At 41.2% G+C, this 22428-nt stretch overlaps 1 protein-coding gene across 1 annotated transcript in view; it reads right to left on the reverse strand.

The window, feature by feature from the left end:
* Window positions 1–10717, reverse strand: part of LEPR (leptin receptor) — a 62996-nt gene extending 52279 nt beyond the window's left edge. Inside the window, exon 1 of the mRNA XM_053392126.1 lies at window positions 10654–10717. The gene's annotated coding sequence lies outside the window, so the exon portion shown is untranslated. The remainder of the gene's footprint in view (window positions 1–10653) is intronic.
* Between the last annotated feature and the right edge of the window lie 11711 nt (window positions 10718–22428).

The following is a 22428-nucleotide window of genomic DNA, read 5'->3' on the forward strand; positions in this document are numbered from 1 at the left end:
CGGGGCGGGGAATTTGTTTGAGGATTTTGAGAAATTCCTGGAAGCGCAGGGGACTACTCATGAGTTATCTTGCCCCCGAAGTCCCTGGCAAAATGGGCTTGTTGAAGTTGTGCAGCGTGACCTACAGGCAGGGGTTAAAACGTATCTGCACGATGCTAATCTGCCCAAAGACTTTTGGGCTGAAGCGCTTAATGCGTTTTGTTATGTTAGAAATCGCAGTTATCATTCTGGTTTAGATGTCACCCCCTATGAGAAGCTGTTTAAAAAACGCCCTAATCTGAAATACCTACGCATTTGGGGTTCAGATGTAATTATGCATTATCCCGCTAAGCAGAAATTGGGTGAACGTAGTGTCCAGGGAAAATTAATGGGCTACCAGCAGGGGGCGTACAGAATTTACATACCAGCAACTGGCAAATTTCATATTACCAGAAGCATGATACAAACTGTAAATTGGAATGGAGTTGCTGTCTTCCAAGATACTGATGGTATAGATAATACTGAGGAAGAAGAGGAAGAAGCAGCAGCAGCAGGAAATGGTGCTTCTGAATTAATGGAAAAAGACAAAAAGTCTGTTGAATCTGATTTGTTTGATGATTTAAAGTCAAAGGCACCCGAGGGGAGGTTAGATTCTCTTGAGTTTTCTGACCGTGAGCTTAGCCTACAGGCATCTCTTCAATCTGACGATGGTTTACAACCTGAAACTAGTAGTTCACTTAGTCCTATTAAGTCTGAGGAGTCTGACTCTCCTTCTGGACTGAGACGTTCAGATAGAAAGAGACAGAAGCCACAACGTTTTGCAGATGAACGTTTTAATACTGTGTATGCCAATAAGGCAGTTTTTGAGCCAAAAAGCTACAATGATGTTCAGAAATTACCTAAGGAACAAGCTGCAAATTGGTATAAAGCTATGAACTCTGAGATAGCTTCTTTAAAAGAGCATAACACTTGGTCTCTTGTACCACAAACCCCAGATATGAGACTTATTGATTCAAAATGGGTTTATAGAGTTAAAATGAATGACAAAAATGAAGTTGTAAGGTACAAAGCAAGACTAGTTGCTAGGGGTTTTCAACAAATTCCAGGCGAAGATTATGATTTGTGTTATTCACCAAGCGTAAAATATGAAACAGTTAAGCTTTTGTTAAAAGATGCATCACAACGTGGACATTCTGTTTATCACCTAGATATAAAAACTGCATATTTGTTTGCAGATTTAAAAGAACAAATTTTTATGCGTGTTCCTGAAGGCATAGATGCCGCTGAAGGTTTGGTATGCAAATTAAACAAATCCCTTTATGGTCTGCACCAAAGTGGAAGGAATTGGCACCAAACTTTAGCAAAAGAATTGCTGGATATTGGTTTTTCACAAGGAAAGGCAGACAACTGTGTGTTTATAAAGGAAAGGGCAAACTCTGTAACAAAAATATGTGTGTATGTAGATGACGTGTTAATTTCTACAAAAACTAAACAGGAATATGAACTGGTAGTATCACAGTTACAGAAGAAATTTGATGTGGTGGAATTAGGCATAGCTAAAAATTACTTATCCATGCAAATTGAGAAAGGCAAATATGGATCTTTTCTGGTTCATCAAACCGCAAAAATTGATGATCTTGTTGAAATGCTATGTTTAGAAAATGCAAATGGGAAGGAAACGCCTATGGTGTGTGGTTTCACCTTTACAGGTGAAGATAAGCCATTTCCTAACAAAACTTTGTATCGTTCTGCTATAGGCAAGCTAAATTTCATTCAAAGAATCTCAAGACCAGATATAACTTATGCTTTTCACTTTCTGGCAAAATTTGTGGAAAAGCCTACTACACAATGTTTCTCTGCTCTTAAGAGAGTGGTAATGTACCTTAAACACACCAAACATTATAGGTTGCAGTTTACAACATGTATTGACAAAGGTTTTGAAATTTTCTGCGATGCATCTCATGCAGTGGAACAAAATAATTGCAGGGGTGTGTCTGGTATGGTGTTTTGTTATAACGGTTGTCCATTTGAATGGAAGTCCCAGACACAAACCATTATTTGTCTCTCCACAACAGAGAGTGAATTATGTGCATGCGTTCAGGCCACTCGTGATGTAGAATGGTATCTGCAAGTATTTGCAGACCTACAGATGCAAGTAACACTACCAGTAAAAGTTTACCTTGATTCCCAGAGCGGACTTGCTATCCTGTGTTCAGAGACCAATACGCAGCGCACTAGAGTCTTACGGTTACGTTTACAGTTTGTAAAGAAACTAATTGCTGACGAAATGATTGTATTTGAATATGTTCCAGGTGACAATCAAATTGCGGACATTTTTACTAAAGCACTTCCAAAGGTTACACATGAAAGACATGTACAAAATATGCTTTATGTTTTTGTTCCACAATGATGAACCGCAGGGGAAATGTTGAATGGTTTATTTAAATGTAAAGGTTCATCATTGTTCCACCTGATGTGTATGTCTTTAAGGGGCCAGAGCAAGGGCCAGAGTAAGATAACGAGACCCAGCTTTACAGCTGTGAAGCATAGCAGGTGCTGCTGAGTTGTATTTGATTAAGGTGTGTCAGCATTTGGGTGTAGTATATAAGGAGCAGCACCTAGCTCTCCCATTACCCTGGGGGATGGGTTGGTGGTTGGGTCTGGTTTGGTTGTTAATGTACTTAGTGTAAAAGGAGTTTTTGTTTTTCTTATTAAAACCTAGTTTAAGTTATTTTTGAGTCCTTAATTTTTTTAATGCATGGTCTCCCCAGCAAGCTCTCTGCGCTACTAAACTGCAAACAGCCAACATGCACACCCAAACTATCTTTAAAAATAAACAGCTGTTTTTGAATATTAAATAAATGCCTCCAAAGCATAACATCCTACTAATAATGCATATGGATATAGTGCATATGGCTATGTGTTCTGATTTTCATAACTAACTACATGGATCTCCTATTAATTTCTTTGAGAGCTAGAAGTCACTCCACACTCCTAAAAATTGGGTCCTCCATATAATTAGCTTTTTCTTAATTTGAAATGTGGCTGTATATTACAAAAAGTGTTCTGAAAGAAGTAAAGGCCTTAAAAACAAAGCAAGACTTCTGCTTGTAGCTTGATCCTTTCCCCCCTGGAAACAAATCCCACAATATTAAATGGGACTCACTCAAGACAAGTATGGATGACTGCACCATTAACTTTAGAAAGCTATGTAATTTCCCCAATTATTCTCTGCATGCTCAGCAGAACACCGAGTTCCCCATTCTGTTGCTTTAAGAACTGCACAAGAATATGAGAGCGAGAGTGGGGCTTGTTAAAAATCATCTGCTGCAGGGTATTAGTATTTATTGTAAGCATGTAGTGGTATGTATTTTTGCTGTTGTGCCACGTTTAGGAGGAAAAGTAGCATACAAGTTAAAATAATAATAATACAAACAAAGCAAATATACATTCAAGATACCTCGGGGTTGCACCAATAAAAGTGAAGGAGTAACATACCGCAAAATGCTATACATGTTTACTCAGAAGTATATCCCATTGTTTTCAGCAGGAATTACTCCCTAGTTTTCAGCATAGCAGCCTGACACTTCTATCAATAAGTATTATCCAACACCAATAGCAGGCCAACCTTGAATAGACTAAGGTAGATAGAGAAATTCTGTAAGCTGTGAAACAAAGGAGCCACATCCCTGGAATTGGAGTAATCGATTCACAGGTTTGTCAAACATACATGATTACAGAGTTGGCAGACACTTACCAAGAAACAACTATTTTCATGTTACATAAGTAGTCCATGAAACTTCCATGGTTGCTTCCAGATGAGGTGTGCATTCATCCCAACTGGTTTCCACAAAGTTTGTGAAAGATTACATGATGTCCACCCTTTATTGATCATTCGTTCTTATTTGTTTGTGGGGATGTTACGCAACATCAGGTCAAACAATTGCTATTCCACATTTTACAGTGCATTTCCCCATCACTTGTGACAAAAAAAAGACTTGTATTTCCCCCCTCTCTGAAGTGGCTTCATTGCGCAAGAACACCACATCCACTTTAAATGTACAACTTGAACTTATTGATATGCACTTTAATCCCATCCACAAATTAGCAACAGACTGGAAGCACCCCATGCTAAGGTAATTTGGAGGGTTGGTTCACATTTAACATCCAATCATGGCCTGGCATCAACAGGTTCTATGCTCAGGGTTGGCAGGCTGAGAGAAAACTTCAGCACTTCCTCTTCCACCTGCATGCTATGTTTTAATCCATTATTTCCTCTTTTGTGTAAAATGTGGTTTACCACTGGGTGACAAACCAGAAAACTGTGGTTTGTATAACTCCTCCAAACTAGTAGGAGAAATCATTGTTTGATCCTGATTTGCAATCCTAGTTTTGAGGTATTTTCCAATCCACAGTTCATGCTCATAGCTTTTTGGGTGCAACAAGTGTGGAATGATTTGGATTCTACATGGTCATGTTTGCATGTGACAGTAAGACAAAAACCTTAGCTTAAGAAACCAAACTGTGAGTTGTGTTCTGGTGCATGTATCCTGATCACTTCTGCTTTGCTCATCCCTCTTTGAGAAGCAAATAGATTAATGAACCCAGGATTACCAAACCCAGGGTTGTGATTTATTTCTCCCTAACAAACAAAAATCAGTCTTAAACCAAGTTCGTTGCTTGGTGGCAAATCCAGGCTTGTGCTGCAATATGTTTAATTCTTTATGGCAAAAAATTACTATGCAAGCTTGTCAGGAAATAACACAGATTACAAAATAGAGATTTGATTCTTCAAATAACTTATTCAAACTGATTTTTTTCATTGCTAGTGATTCAATTCCTGATTTGAATCAATTATTTCAGTGAAGCCATCATGAATACATGTATAAATAATCAGCATATTAAGTCTCACCACGGGTTATTTTGATACTATGGGCCATACCCAATGAAGTAGTTCTGACAACACAAGGTTGTGCAATAGAACTTCCCCTCCTTCTCCTCTTCCTGCAACCCCAATTTGTTCTAGGGTTTCCCTCAACCCTCCAGAGCAGATTTTGAGAGAGTGCGGGGACAGGAGGTACATAGGGAGAAAGAGGGGAAGTTCCATTGTGCGAGCAGAAATCTTTGCACTAGTAGAAGCACTTCATATATATTTAATAGATCATCACATATCATAATGCCTTCAAACAAAGACAGTCATTCACAGAGGAACAGGCTGCATATCACATTTAGACATAAATATTTTTAACTGAGTAGGTTTTGTAGACACAAAAAGACAATACAGAAAGGACAAGGTCACTCCCCCACCCTGCAAAACAAAACACTTATAAAACTCTACAGATTAAGAAGGTACTGCTGGCTGAATATTTATTTTCTGTATAGACATTTCAGTTTTCCAGCTGTCTACAGGGAAGAAGTTGATGGAGCATATAAACGTTCCATTTTGGCAAGCTTCTAGAATTGGTCTGACAACTATGAAAAAGCTCCTCACTTTCAGGTCATTTGCTTCCTTAAGAAGTATCTTCTGGCACTAAGCAGAGAATACACAAAGTACAAAAAAACCACAACTTCACTATGTCAGTCTACCACCACCATTAAGTTACATTTACATTAAACACAACACACTACACTTGATCTGAGAAGCAATTGACAAAAGGTAATCAAAGTTTTCTTGACATACATAATTGTCTTCATAGTGGACCTTAGTGATAATTTTTAACATGATGCCAATATTATACTGAAAGTAAATTTGTTTTACATAGAATTTTAAATCATAATTGTTATTTGCAATTGTGGACATTACTTTACGGCTTGTGGTTGGCATCCATCTGTCTCGGAAGACAATGGAAGAGTGCGCCTTTAGGGGTGAAGTCAAACTACTGGAGAGTTACAGCGCCTGATGTAGCTGTAGAGACTGATATGGGAGAGGCATGTTTTACTGCAACTGGGGCAGATGAAGACATCCAGGTGTGCTGCTGCAGATGCACCAGGGTGTTTCTTCTCTCTGCACTCCTCCCAACAGTCATTCCTTCTCTGGTCACTGCTACAGATGCACGACTTGACTATCTCAAGGCATTGCAGTCATCTGCAAAGGATTTCCCACACAGCAAGACTGATATTGCCAGCCTTCATGTCACATTTGCAGACATCTTTGTAACACAGAGTTAGTCTGTCAAAGGGCCTGGTGCCTGAAGCCTGTTCCCTGTAGAGCACATCCTTGGGGAACCTGATCCTACCATCTTTTATTCTGTGGACATGACCAAGCCAGCGTAGCTGTCCCTGAGACAAGAATGTGAGCATGCCAAGAATATGGGCTTCAGAGAGCACATTTTTGTTTGAGACTCTGTCCTGCAACGTGATGCCCAAAATCTTCCTGACGCAGTGCATGTGGAAGGCATTGGGGCATTGTTCCTGGCGGTTGTAAGTTGCCCATGACTCACTTCTCTAAAGGATACACAATACACAAGCCTGGTAGATCTCCATCTTGGTACTGGACATTTTCCCATACCCTTTTGGAGAGGAGAGCCATTACTGTAGCTGCCTTGCCAATAAATACATGTGTTCAGCTCAGCATCAATGAGGAGGTTGCTGGTTATGGTGGAACCCAGGTAGACAAAATCATCTACCACCTCAAGCATGTAGTCATCACTGCTGATGCTTGGAGTGCTGGCAACATCCTGACCCAGGAAGTTGGTCTTCATCAGGCTGATGGATAGGCCGAAGTCCTTGCAGGCTTGGACAAAACAGCTGAGGAGTCTCTGTAGAGCTTCCACAGAGTGTGCTGTCAAGGCTGCATTATCTGGAAACAACATCTCTTGGATAAGGATCCATCATACTTTTGTCTTGGTGCAGAGACCATACCAGGTTGAACAGACCCTTGTTGCTCCTTGAACGTAAGAAGACACCATCTTCAGTTGAGCTGAAGGTGTATGAGAGCACTGGGGAGAAGAATTTGCCAAAGAGAGTTGGGGCAAGAGCACAGCCCTGTTTCACGCTGTCATACTGTTTGGTGCTGCATTTGTTATCATTGAAGGATATAATCATCTTGTGAAGCTTATACAAAATAAACTTAAATCAAAAATTGAAAGTTCTGTATAAAAATTCCTGCAGAACACAATTTGTATCTTTATTTGATTGATCTCTACACTAAACCTCATTCTCTTAATTCAAGGCAAGAATCCAATGGCTTAGCATGCAGAATAGGGTTTTTCAAAAACCTTTTAGCAGACCTCCATGCCATAGAAAACGGCTTGCAATTATTTATTTATTTATACATACATACATACATACATACATACATACCACGCCCATCTGGCTGAGTTTCCCCAGCCACTCTGGCGGCTCCCAATCGAGTGCTAAAAACCATACAGCATTAAATATTAAAAACTTCCCTAAACAGGGCTGCTTTCAGATGTCTTTTAAAAATAAGATAGCTGCTTATTTCCTTGACATCTGATGGGAGGGCGTTCCACAGGGCGGGCGCTACTACCGAGAAGGCCCTACTTTTCAAACTACCCTCATTTTCAAACGTAGTTCACCATGTGACACAGGATTATGTTGTCAGGGGGCAGGGGACATAGCCCAAAGCTTCCTTAGCTGTGCAGAACTAGTTATATGGTACTATGGTCAATGTCTCTTAGTTTGATGCAAGGTCAGTTCTTGCCCTATTTGCTGTGGTCTCAAGGCATTCGAAGTGAATGTGTGATGAAAGCCACCATGTCCCATGTGCAAGCATTTACCATAAATGTCTGAAGGGGCCTTATAACTGTGTTCAGCTGAACATTGTTAGAACCACGCAGATATTTCCAACGTGGTTATTTAAATACTTCCTTTTCAGCACGGCACAGGGCAAATTAGGGGTAGAATGCATGCGCCCGTGCCTCTGTCACACATTCTTCCCCACGCCATGCAGGGCTTCTGCCCCTCATAGCCTTCAAATATCTGGAATTCACTATTTGCTGGTATTTGTTATTGTTTAGGGTTGCCATGTGTCCTCTTTTTCCAGGACACATCCTCTTTTTCAGGGGTAAAATTTCTGTCTGGGCAGATTTTTAAAATTTGCCAAAATGTCTCTGGCTATACTTTCTGGATGAGACATAGACATAACTAGTGGCTGAAGACTTGCTTTCTTCTTCTCTTCTCCTGCCCCCCCCCCCCAGCAATATATCACAGCTTCTATAGCCTGCATATATGTGGGGTATTTAAAATTAGAGTCATCATAGCATTCTCTTTTTTGCTCTTCAAAATATGGCAACCCTATTGTTATTTGTTAATGCTTCCTACTTTTTAACCTACTTTTATTAAATATTTTCTTTCAAATGTTTACAAATTAACTCTCTGCTATACAGTTTTGCTACAGGAAGAAATCTTGTCTAGTCTTAATTGTACTTGTAGGCGCTGCAGTCAGGATCCAAAAAGATGTAAAACAAATGGAGCAAGTCTTTGAAGATATTTTTTTTCAAGCAGCACCTCTCATAATTTTATGCACACTGTGAGTAAGCTGTTCTGGGCACAGTGCAACTTCTGAGTAAATCTATGTGGCATAGGGGTCAGCTATCCTATAAAAATGGATTTTTAAAATCCACTGGGTGAGCAGAAACTCTAGGAAGCTGCTTGGATTTCATCTATGTAGATAATAAATAATAAATTCAGATAGCCACATGAAGAGTTCCCTCTCTCTCTCTTTCATTACATACACCTATACACAAGCCACGGAGCAGTTTGCATTTGCTCTCCAAAATATTAGAACAGCTAATATTTCAAAATAATTTAAAATTGTATTTATTAAGCAAACAACCAAAGGTCTCAATAAAATGACTCTTCACCCTGTTCTGTGTCATGCAAATCCCACAAGGTTTGAAAATGAGTGGAACATTATTACACTAGAAACAAAACAAGTGCCAACGAAAACACTTAAGTCCTTAACAGTCCCATTGCATAACCCTTAATTATGCTATCTTTTAACAGCTACTGCATCTTTACATGACTGTTACAAAGTTAATGCCAACAACACATTGCTTGTGTAATTTCAAGCAAAAGAATATGTAAGTTAGGAATGTGTTTCAAATCAATAAAACTCTCGTGTGTGTATGTGTGTGTGTGCAAAAGGGCCATGTTAGTTCATACGAAAATGAAAGGGGGGAAACCCCACAGTTGGGCAAGACTTTTACTAGTATCAACCAACAGATTTTGGCTGTACAAAATCTAACATTTCCCACCATTTTAAAACCTATTTCTGGAACCAATTCCAACTGATGTAAATACACATTGACACTGTGGTAAGCCATAAGCCATGACTTGCTGTGAATGAGCAGCATGCTAGCGCACACTGCTGCACTGCTCCTACCTTTGTTTCTCCCTCTCTGGAGCCAGGAGGAACAAACCATGAGCCTTGGTTTACCATGATATAGGAACCAGCACTTGTGGCTTTGTTTCTCTCCAAACTGTGTCACCCACACCGGAACACTATCGCTCTGACCCAAATTGACAATCTGAAATCAACAGTACATTGTACCAAAAGCTTTTTAGAATTTGGACTTGGAGCAGCAACTCATGAATGCAAATCCCTGCACAGCCATGATCAAACTTGCAGCAGTGGCCTAGGGTATGGCATCGCATACACCACCCTACCTTGGTAGCTTGTTGTGATGATAAAAATGGGATAATCCCTGCCTATGCCACCAGGAGTTCCTTGGAGGAAGGCTAGGATGAAAATGTGGTAGATGTTGGGTCTTCCAACTGCATTACAGGAACTATGATAAACATGATGTGCAAAAATGCCATTGGTGCCAGATCATTAAGAGAGTTGTAGGTTACAGCTCTGGTGAGATTTGCAAAGGAAAACCTTACCAGCGTTCATTACAAGCTTCTCTTCGATTTATTTTTTTTCCAGGCTTTTTGTTTTAGTTTGCAGTCCTTGTCATGAAAACTTTTGAGAGAACAAGACAAATAGCTTGTTTAAGGTGGCCAAACTACCAAGGAGCTGAAAGCATCTTTGCCTCTCTTTTTCCAAAGGACAAAAGGAGCTTCACTGACTTATAGACTGAAGAGATCTGAAACATAACCTAGGAAACTCTACAATGATTACAACTTGCAGCTGTAAATGTCAACTCCGAGCGAGTTCCTCCTGTCCTCGGTGGTTCCGCTAAAACTGTTGCACGTCCCATTTGACAGACGACGAGGACAACAAGACTGACGCGGATGCGCAGTCTGGTCCGCGGCAGCGCAAACACAAGCCTGCCTCTATTGCCTGGCAAATCGTCTCCCAGCCAGTCGCAACACCTCACACGCTCTTCGCTTTCCCCTCTCTGCGCAAACTTCAGCAGGTCCTTCCTGCAGCATCCTTTATGCAGTGTAGTCCTGGCCATGTTTACTCCGAAGTAAGCCCTCCCTGGCTTCAACGAGACTTACTCTCTGGCCAACCTGCCGTCCCAAGCACCCAGGAGGCACCCAAAGTTAACTGAAAGTAGCCCTACCCGACCAAAATAGTAACACCATATTAATACTAATAATACTAATAATAATAACGATTAAAGCTCCTGCGAGCTGTGGTGGCTATAGCGGTGTGGCGCACCAAGGCACCCACTGACGCTTGCGCTCCCCAACGCAGCCGGTGCCAAAAGACCCTCAGCCAGAGCTAGCCAGGCAGAAGAAGGAGAAAAGGAAAACACGTACCTTTGCTGTGGCGACCAGCTGGAATCTCGGCCGCTCTTTTCACGCAGGGGGGAAGAGAGAGGGGGGAAGGAAGAAGGAGAAACTGCTCCCGCTCCTGTGAGGCGCGCGCCCTTTCCCCTCAAGCCCCACGCTCTTCACCCGGCTGGCAGTGGAACCATAGCTCCCTCTCCCTCTCCCCGCCTCCCCCCCAGCCCCCTTCGGCCTTTATCCCAGCCAGCCAGCCAGCCAGCCGGTCAGCTCGGCGTCGGCGCCGTCTGCAGAGGAGCCTTGAGGCTGGCGGGCGCGCGGCGCTGGTGAGGACAAGCAGCGGGCGGGAAAAAAATGCTGCAGCTTCTCGCTCGCTACCTGTGCGGCTACTAGCACTCCCTGCTGGGAAGCGCCGGCTGGCCAGAGGCTGGGGCCAGCGTCACGTGGCGCCCGGGTCTCTCGCTACCAGGACTTATAACGCGTTCCTTCAGCCGTTGGTGCTGGTGGTGGGAACCTCGCTCGGCGTCTCCAGGGACGGCTTTGACCACCCCACCCGGGCACCTTGCCGCCAACACCTGCGCGGTTTCAGCGCCACCCAACGCCTCTGACCTTTCCCGCCACTTGGGCACTATATGCTCGTGACAGCAGCCCAAGTTGTATTCGGTGGAGAGCAGCCAGGGCTCCACACTAAGCTTTCAAAAGAGTTGTTGTCGTTTTCCAGAGCATAAATTAAGTACACATAATAGGAAGTTAAATTGCACAATACTTAGGAGCGTAAGGGGGGAAAGGACATTAGCAGTTTGGTACTATTCTTGGGGGACCTGGGCATTTCGTTTCTTAGAAATTTCGCACTGAGGACAAATGTCCACTATAGGTTCACCACATAAACAAGAGTTCAATTTCCCCTAAAAAGCTGCCCCTGAGGTGACTGTAGGGACAAAGTAAGACATACACTACTGTGTTCCATATTACTTATTCTTTCATTGGAAGTCGCCAAACTTTTAAACATAAAAACATAAATCTACACTGGTATTAAGGGACACAAAGAGAATACACAGCAGATAGCCAGGAATGGTGGATTATTTGACTAATATTGCTTGCTGTGAGAATGAGGAGAGAAGCTGGGACTAGGGCCTATCAGAGGTCCAGTCCATTTCCATCTTTGGACACCCGGACTCACAACAAAAACTAAAAATGAAGAGTCAACACACAAAAACAATGAAAGGCATTCCTCATTCAACAACCAAACGCTGCTTCCTTGATTGGTTAAGGTTCAGAGCAAAAAATAAAAATAATTGCCATGAATGTAAGTCTGAGAACTAAATAAACAGATTGAATGGGAGAACTTTGCATATTGTAAGCCCCTCGGATTCTCACTCCTAATCCCACTTTCCCATTGAATTCTATAGGACTTAATTCTTAGTAAACATGGTTAGGGTTGCAATGCAGATTGCTGTGCAAGTGGCTTTTTAAAAAATATGATGGGGGGGCAGCGCTTTTAAAAAAGAAAATCTAGACCTGCCTATGTATATGGTTATAATTTGTGTGCAATGCACACAATGCTATAACACACCTCTGTGTTTCCCTCATGTGTGCATAAATGCTTGCTTGTTTAGTGTCACATCCCATGGCATTTAGAAACTTGCACAGAGTGGTAGGAAATCCTCACAACTGGGACTTTGGCAGCACTTAATGCAGAGAGGTTTATAGCCAAGCTTTGCTCACGAGGCACCTTGGAAGAGGTCAATAAAGTTTTATTTGGAGTGAAAGATGTTAAAAAAGAACAAGAGAAGAAGCCGCAGAAGCATGCACACTGTACTGCAGGCCTCAGCTCACACCTTCTTAGTACACAGACTATGAAAGAAACCGTGGCGTAGCACAAAATAGCTGTCACCTTCAACAAAAACAGAAAAAGAAAAGGGACAGCAGTATGAAATTGTACTAATAATGATGAGTAATACAGTGGTACCTCAGGTTACAGATGCTTCAGGTTACAGACACTTCAGGTTACAGACTCTGCTAATCCAGAAATAGTACCTCGGGTTAAGAACTTTGCTTCAGGATGAGAACAGAAATCGTGCGACAGTGGCGCAGCGGCAGAGGGAGGCCCCATTAGCTAAAGTGGTACCTCAGGTTAAGAACAGTTTCAGGTTAAGAACGGACCTCCAGAATGAATTAAGTTCTTAACCCGAGGTACCACTGTAATAGTAACGCTAATGGTATCAATGGTGTTTGTGCCTTTGCGCTGCAATCCTTGCCACCTTGCTGGTGGCAAGCATCAGGGAACAGATCAGGATGATAATGATGCCTCTGCAATGCCCACCACAACTTTGGAACAAATCCTGCTACAGGGCAGGCAGCAGGAACAAGAAAAGGTTATCATAACCCCATCCCCACCACTAATGTTCAGCAGAGGTCAATCTCAAGCAGTTGCTTCTTCCCCCACTCCTACATTTTTTAAAGTTCCTCCAGCAGCTGCCTGCTACTTGCTCTGCATGGCTGGCAGGCAGCAAAGCAAACACTGCAGTCCCCAGGCTTCTTTCCTCCACACCCCTCCATTCTAACACACACGTTACAAAAAGTTTGTTTCTCAGGTAGTTGTTTGATGTAACCAGCATGGAGCAGCGCAAATACAGCAACCAACCAGCTGATCCCTGTGCTTGTTCTATCACTTCCAGCCCTGCATTTCCCTCCCAAGGTCAGATCAGTTTTTTCACTGCCTGTTCCACAAGGTCAGCAAAGGAAACAGGAGCTGAATGTGCTCCAGTGCTTCTTCTCCCTCCCCTCTTTTTCAGAAAGCCCACAGAAAACATACCTTCTCCTATCCTCTTTTCCCCCTCCAAAAGCCCTTCCGTGGGCAAAATAAAGAGATGGACAGCCCTGGTGCTCCCAACACCCTCCAAATAAATAAATAAAATGGCTAGCAACCATCCTAATTGGTTGCTTGCCTTGCAAGTCTCTCCTGGCATAAAGTGCAGCTGCCCTGACTTGTCCTTCGCTCCAAAGAAGAGAGGAGTTGACACCACAACCAATTTCAGAGCAAGAACAGGCAGCAAAATAAATGCAGCAGCATATGGATTGACCTCTGTGCTTCATCTCTCCCAAAGCAAAGAGCTAAACAGGCCCTAGCACTGCTTCTCTCCCCTTCTCTTTCTATAAAGCTCAGGAAAAAAAGATTCAGATGGACAGAAAGGAGGTGTGCAGATCTGGTTCTTCGTCCACCTGGACATCATCTCAAAAATGAAAAGGAGAGGAGGAGGAGGAGGAGGAGGAGTTTGGATTTGATATCCCGCTTTATCACTACCCTAAGGAGTCTCAAAGCGGCTAACATTCTCCTTTCCCTTCCTCCCCCACAACAAACACTCTGTGAGGTGAGTGGGGCTGAGAGACTTCAAAGAAGTATGACTGGCCCAAGGTCATCCAGCAGCTGCGGGTGGAGGAGCGGAGATGCGAACCCGGTTACCCAGATTGCGAGTTTATCGCTCTTAACCACTACACCACACTGGCTCTCATCTTCTCACCAACCATCTTCTCACCATGAACATCTTCAGTGACTCAGCCTTTCCTCCGGAGAGGAAGGGGAGGCGTTAACATCACAGCCAACTGGACTACTTAATTTACTTTTTTACATTGTTATCTTTTTCTCTTCTTTTACATCGCTTAACGTAACTCAACTTCTGCATGACTTGCTGGCAGAAGTGGATCAAGAGTTAATTAAACAAGATGTGATTACAGCGTCATTGAGGGGTGGTCCTATCTTGACAGTCAGTTGGTTTGAGCACTGGGAACTTTTTGTTAATAGCCAGTAAAAAGCCTAAATTTCATTGAGAAATTTAGTTACTTTTAGCTGAGTCATTAAAAAGCGTTGTGCGTAAAGCAGTTCAGTCCCTTCAGGTCAATGGGACCTAGCCGTCGCATAAGGCAAGCATGCTCAGTATCATGTAAAGGGTAGAGGTAGGAACAAAATGGCAACTGAAGCAAAATATTTTGAGGAACTACATACAAAGTCAGAACAAGATCTTTTTTCAATTATATCATTAAAACTGGTAAGTCACAGTTTATAATTTTCTTTGCAGAGAATTCTTAGATCAGACAAGCGATCTTGGGACATTGTTGACAGATAATACTTTATCCTTCTTTAGTTTAGAAAATGATATTTCGCCAGTAGAGTTTGTAACCATTAAACACAGGAACAATCTGAAAATTGTTTCTGCATTTGGAAAACCTGTCCAAATTTTCTCCTGGAATATTATTTGATACATATATCTTGGTAGCTAAAATTTTCATTTTCTGGGTGAGCTTGTTTGACATACGGTTGGGAGTGCAAGAGTTCACTGAGCAGACTAAGGTCAACATTCTTTGGATATTCTTGCATTAACATGTCGCCACCATTGCGAATCTGTTGATAGCAGGTTCACCAAAAATGAAAAATTACCAGCTGGACTCCTACAACCTGTTGCTTTTCTGTCTAGGTTGGCTTTAAGAGCATCCATGACAGGAATAAATGAATTTACCCTAAATTTGTCTCTTGGATAATTTTTGTCTAAAGGTGCCGTCCCATCATTGGTTTTTTTTATATGACTTCTGATAGTTTTGTACTCTACATTCAATAGAGCAAATTTTGCTTGCTGTTCGGTTTCATCAATATTAGCAATAGTATGCTGGAAATATTTACACATATGCTCAATGAAATTTGTGAACTGTGGAGTGCCTTGCTAACTTGTTAACAGACTACCTGTTCCATACAGTAAGGAAAAACCAAATGCACAAATATAAGATGTGTGGGATGTAATCCACTGGGAGCAGTCAAATACAACATTCCTTGTTTTGCTAGAGTGGACATGCAAGGGAATGTTTGGTCCAGCCAGCTGAAACTTCCTGTTCCTCCAGGATTTGAAGATAAAAAATCTAAATTTAATGTAGAAGTTATAGAAGGTAAGAACAAAACACTGTCAAGGATGTATGATATTTTGCTGGAGTGGTATACAAAAGATGAGGAGGTGAAGGAGGCTATGACTAAGTGGGCGATAGATATTGGATATAACATCGACTTTGAGAGGTGGTTGGAACTATGGAACAAGAATATGAGATTTACGGCATGCACGGCACTAAAGGAAAACCTGTGGAAAATGATCTACAGGTGGTATCACACACCAGTGAAATTAGCGAAGATTTATAAGTTGAAGGATAAAAGATGCTGGAAATGTAGAGAGGTAGAAGGTGACCTCTACCATATGTGGTGGTCGTGTTGCAAAGTGAGAGGCTTTTGGGAATTGGTTTATAATGAACTTAAAAAAATCTTGAAATATACATTTCCCAAAAAGCCAGAAGCTTTTTTGTTAGGAATGGTCGGTAAAGAAATTAAAAAAGAAGACAAGACCTTGTTTCTATATGCTACGACAGCTGCAAGAATTATGTTAGCACAAAATTGGAAATTAGAAGTAATACCCAACATAAGTGATTGGCAGGTTAAAATGATAAATTATGCTGAGCTTGACAGAATATCAGGAAGAGTAAGGGACCAAGACGAACAGAAATTTCATGATAATTGGAAGAAATATTTAATGTATATGGAATCTAAATCTCAGGTGACACTGGCGGGGTTGAAATAACTCTAACAGCGGGAAAGGCCTATGTAAAAGAGTTAAAAAGTACGCGACTATATAATTTATTCGATACTTACCAAAGGAGTGGAGGGAAGTCCAAGGCTCAGTTATGTATTTTATTTATGATTTGTGAAGTGGATATAATTTGTATAAGGTATGTGGTGGATTTTTTGTTTATGTTTTTCCTGGATATATGTGCAAATATGAATAAAAATTTATAATTTAAAAAAAAAAAAGAAACTTCCTGTTCCTCCTGGCCTGGAGCATACTCCCTTGCATGTGACTAGTGGGTGGTGGGCATGATCTTTCAAGACCTGGTAAAAGGACAAGGCATGCTGCCACTCTCTCTCTTTTCCATCTTCCTTTCATCCTGCGAGCTTCCCGGACTGCTAACTGCAGTCACTAGGTCAACCCACATATGGGGTAAATCTGTTTGTATATTTAAGCCTTAAGCCTGCCTTCAGGGATCACACTGTGCTCTGCCTAATCATGAATAAACTTTCTTTTTATTGCTTATGAATAAGACTGTGGTGTCTTTATTCTTTTAGGAGGGATTCAAGGGGTCTTACCAGGAAAATATTAGAAGACATTTCAATCTGGACAAGCCAGATTGAATTGTGTATTGTCTTAAGAAACTCACACGAGTTTGCAACTAGTTTTCTGCTGTGCATGAGAAGGGGAATGTAAACTCTGCTAAGTAAAGGAACTTGCTAGCACAAGTTAGGAAGGTTATTAATAAACAATATATCCTCTTCTGCCATTCTGAACATTCCCACAAGATGAATGATGTAACTACCTAGGGAGAAAGCTTTTCAGGTTGTACCAGATAATAAACTGAACATTAGTCAATAATGTGATGCTGTGACTCAAAAGTCCTTAGTCATTTTAGATGCTCTCAATACACAGAAGGTATTAGTCATGATATGTGTAAGGCAATGCTTACAAAACACATCATTTGAGGAAGCTAGACGAACAACTTAATTTCATGGAAAAAAAAAACAGTAGCAAACTCCTTGTGAATGGGAAACTCCTGACTATGCAGATACAGCTTAGGCCAGTGATTAAACTATATAATGACACTATCCAAGCTGTATGCTCAGCATTAGTAAGCAGACATGCTATTGCAGAATGGTGGAAAACATTAAACAAGGTCTGAACATCCCACTCTTAGCTGCATTCAAGATGAACAAAAATGCATTTAAGATTAATTCTCAGCATTTTAAACCTATAACTATAAGCAGTGTTACTAATCCAGTTGTAGCAGTCATGAATCCTCATAGTGCAACTTGCTAGGAAAATGGAATAGGGTCATAGGGACCACTCAATGGTGTTAAGACCAGCAATGAATGTATTGCTTGCATTTGGAAATTTGTGCGTGTTGCCTTACAATATAGTAATTTTGACCTGACCCCTTAGGTAGGGAATCTTCAGCTCCAATGACAGTCATGGCCCACCAGAGGGTCCAAGTTGGCCCACAGGACCATTTCTCCCAATCTCTTTGTCCAATCCATTCCAAATAACTTTATTGTACTAGCCTCTGGCCATGACAAACATGTTGTTTTGTCAGCGTATTCCCTGAAGGAATAGGCAGACCTTTTCCCCAACCCCATGGGTTAACTTTAACAGGTCTTGTCCACCTATCAGTCACCTAACACCATCATTATATATAATGATTGACAGGTGGGTGGCACTGCTCCCCTGTCAAAGTTGACCACCGGAGGGGGAGAGATAAAGATTTGGTCCAGTGGGCCAAAAAGGTTCTACCCCTTGCTTTGGGGCAAGGCATGTGCTTTCGTTTAGTTTCACTTTGTGTTCTGTTAGTAATTTTTAGCTATGCCCAGGCACAAACCAGAAGCTGTTTTGCACTGGCTCTAATAAAATTCTCAACCCCATGAGCATCCACAGGAATTTGTGTAAGAGGAAGGGAGAAAAGAAATACTCCAAACAAAATAACAAGTTAAAGGCTGAGAGAACTATGCGTGCATAGCCTAGCAAAAAGAAGTAGAGAGATATAGGTTGAGGAGGTTCAACCATGTAAATGCACTTCAGAAAGAAGAGGAGCAACAATAGTTTATTCTATCCACTGAAAAGAGGTGCAGAAACAAAGACTGTAACCAAAGCAAATCCAGCTCCAGGTAGAAGTGAATCCGCAACCTGATTGGCCTACAGGAGAATTCCAGGATTAGCCAATCACGTGCGGCCCATTGTGTAAATAATGTATATAAAGGAGATATTGTGGGGGAACTTTCATTCCTCCTCACCACTATGAGCTGAATAAAAAGCATGAAATCCTCTCTCGACTCTGAGTATATTTCAGTGGCTATGGAAGAAGCAAGACCTTCTGGGGTGTTAATGCTGTGAGTCCCTCCATCTTAGGCTCAGGTTGCATGCATGTATAAATAAACCTTATATCATAAAGATACCATCATCTCCGCTCTCCCTCAGTTCAAGGAAACCGAACCCCAGGTAAGCGCCTGGAACCCATGGAACCTCACACCACTCAGAGATTGGGGTGATGTGCAACAATATTTTATTTTTAAATTGTTGCAACCCACCCTGGTACATCATGGTGAAAGATGGGTAAGCAATCTAACAAATGATCATGAGATGTGATTCAGGACTGCTTACCTGTGTTCTCCTCTGAAAATTATAAGAACGCAAACCAGACATTCGCATTGTCAGTTCTGGTAAGAAGCTGTACACAATTGTTATATTTTAATCTGCAATGGTGGGGAATTACTTTGCACCCATTCTTTATAGCAATAGCTATTAAATACCTACAGCTATTATTTAAGTTGATTCATTTGCCAGACTTAATTGCCGTGAGTAAATTAGTTTGCACTCTTATTCCAATAAATGAATAAGAAATAATGTTACTCTGTTGTAGCTGCCTCTTTCTTCAGTGGAAGATTGTAAATGTTCACAGCAAGTGTTTGATATTAAAATATTCAATATCTTCAGTGTGCTTTGGCCACACAGTTCTCGTCTGAATTTATTCAAACAAGGGATCCACAAATGCTTACTAATAGGAAATAAGACGGCACAAATGCTTAAATGTTCAGTTTTGAAAGTCTCTTTCTCCCACTCAGTCAACATACCTGTCTGAAGTTCATTAACTCAGTTTTTATTTGCAATAATATCCAGAACTAAAACCAATGACAATTTTGTGTATTAACATAATGGCATAGAATACAATAAGTATATCTATCTCTTGTGAACGCATACCTTCTCATGCTCCTCCCTCCCCAAACAAGGCAGCCTGGTGGGAAGAAAAAACCTGATTTGAAGCCATAGCAACATTTGTTAAGAAATTAAATGGTGTTCCATCCAAGTACTTTTGGCCATAGCTTTACAGTGCAATATGCCTAAATACCCACGTATTCACGTATTATAGTGTAGCAGAAAGAATTACAAAGCTGTGCCTCTCACTCACATCATGTCAATTTATAAAGTGATTCAGTATTCCTACTGGATTATGTTTTCCAAGGATGCTGAGTTTCAAGGAGACAAATATCAAAGATGCAGATTTTTCTTATATACCACTCAAGTGGCATCATACCAGTAGAAGTGGGGGAAAGAGGTAGAGGACTTTTCCAGTGCAAAACTCATTTGTTTCACTTTCTAAAAAAACCTTTGGTGGATTGCCTATACATATGGTGGATTGCCTACACATACATACTGTACATATAGTGAGATTTGAGATGAGGGCAGTTAGTTCCTTCTCTTGGTGTGCAGTCCTGGCCTAGATCTCGCAGGGCCAGCTTGGGACCTGAAATGGGGCGTTCTAGGTGTGCAGAGGTCTCAGCTGGTCCAGGATCAATTGGATCCCAAGCTGGCCCTGCCACTCTGTTAATCCCTGCTGGATAAAAGCTAACATTTGTATTGCAAATGAAATGCTCTGGATGTTTAAAATGTTCTGGGGCTTCTCCATTCAGTTAAAATGTCGGATTGATCCATTCCTTTCTCCCCACCCACCCATTAATCATTTTTATAACAAGGAATCAAATAATTTCATCCTTGCACTCTTACCCAAACTCCCTGATATTTAATCAGCATAAGTATGTAAACGATTGTCTCTGATTTTCCAGACATATTCAGGGCTAATACAAACTCCAAAATAGCATTAATCTTCCTACAGTTCTTACACAGTTCTTCCCCCATGCTAGACCACAACTTAAAATCAGGGAGATGATGATTGATTAGGTGCTCTCCTGATGCGAGCGGTTGCACATGGAGGAACTTAAATTAACTCACACGCCAAATAATCCATGGGGAAGCGCATCTCCTCATTTCTTCTTGTGGTAAGCACCCTCTGAGGAATTCAACAGAAAAATATTTTTGGGGAGGGGGAGGTACTTATCAGACTGAGTGCTAGTTTTTAACCCTGTAGCACTTCCATGTATTTACAAAATTATGACTTTGAAACTTTCGGACTGTGAAATGATATCCCCATGGTCCTGGGTGCACAGGTGATTGTATATATATTATCCCCAGCTCACCCTTCCCCAGTATCCACATTTTAAACATGAGCACAGGCTCCAATTTGCTCTATATCAAGATACAGAATTTCCCTGCAATGAGAATAAGTAATAAGACTGGGTGTCTTAATTGCTGCAAATATGTGTACCTCCAAGCAGCCAGAAGGTGGTCAAGAACTGTAACAAAACAACAATGATGATGGAAGCAAATGTCTCTCACCTGCCCTTAAAATAAGGTTACCAGATTTTTTTCAATGAATTTGGGGACACATTTTTTTCAATGAATCCGGGATTTCGTATGGGGACTAGTTTGTAAACCCGGGCACTATCCCCAGGAAAGGGGGACGTCTGGTAACCTTACCTTAAAAGGTGATGTTATTTGATCCAGTTCTTAGCTTTGGTGCGATAGCAACCTGCGTGCCCCAGAGTTGGCAGTAAAAAGGAGGTGGTGGTGGTGGTGGTAGAACACTGGACAGGTCACATACATAACTAGTCTCACTCCTATGGCAGTTATATAGCAAGGGCAGGCATGTGCTTCACAGCTTTTGTTTAGCCCCAGTTCCATAATGCAACAGGTATTGCAGAGTAAATAGAATGTTAGAAATTGGAATAGAGTGCTAGCATGATAATCAGCAAAACTCCCTTGTAACACTGTAAATGCCATGTCTGAATGCAGCCTATAGAACTGCTTCTGGACTTGTCTACCTTAGAGGAAGTGAGGAGAGCTTAAATGTTCTTTTCATAGCTTCACTGAGACACACAGCATCAAATTAGCAAGACCATACTCATTTGTATTTCACAAAGACTTTCAATTATATTTAAAAATGTATTTCATTACAATGTGGCTTAATTTACATGGCTAACATATCCATAGTTCCATCTGCACGGCCAACAGACTTTCATTTTCTCAGGAACAGGACTTCAATTACTGCAGAAATACAACTGAGAGATTTTCTTTCTTTCTTTAAGAAAAATAAAGGCAGTGTTATAGCTGAGGGAAAGGACTGACAATGAAGAGGTGTGAAAGGTGCACTATTTCCAAAAAACTCGGATGCATATTAACGTGTACTTCAAAGATCAGCATAAAAGGTTTTAATCTGTTTCTTCTGCAAGGTGGTACATCTCTAGCAAAACAAACGCTTACTGAGATCCATATCCTCCTGTCCTCCCACCCCATTTTTCTTGCCTATTTAGTATTGAACTTGTCTTGAAATGAGGTTGAGTTTCTTAAGCTCAAGCACTGCTCTGAGCAATCACCAAACAAACAATCACCACGTATTTAACAGATGCTAGGCATCATCGCAAAGCAATTGAGAAGGCTTCAGTACAAGATACTTATGGTTCATAACAGCCTGACAACAAGAAGAGCTTGGCTTTAAGTAAAGGTTCCTTGATGGAATAAGGTCACAGAGCACTTTGCAAGATTCAGATCTGACGATGAAGCATAAACATAATTCCATACACCAATATGATCAAATCTTTCTGCACCAGTTTAAGGACTATTCATTATGGAGTAGGGTTTAATGACACCCAGGGTATATTAAGACATGAGCTTACTGGAGTTTTCCAGGTTTTTCCCTTCCTGGGTTTTAATAATATATTCACACTATGTGCTATTAAGCTGATCTTTCTTTCTTTCTTTCTTTCTTTCTTTCTTTCTTTCTTTCTTTCTTTCTTTCTTATTTCCGTTTAAAGACCACTTACTTTCAGAAGATCTCAAAGTG

Source organism: Podarcis raffonei, chromosome 6 (assembly GCF_027172205.1).
Source record: "Podarcis raffonei isolate rPodRaf1 chromosome 6, rPodRaf1.pri, whole genome shotgun sequence".
NCBI lineage: Eukaryota > Metazoa > Chordata > Lepidosauria > Squamata > Lacertidae > Podarcis > Podarcis raffonei.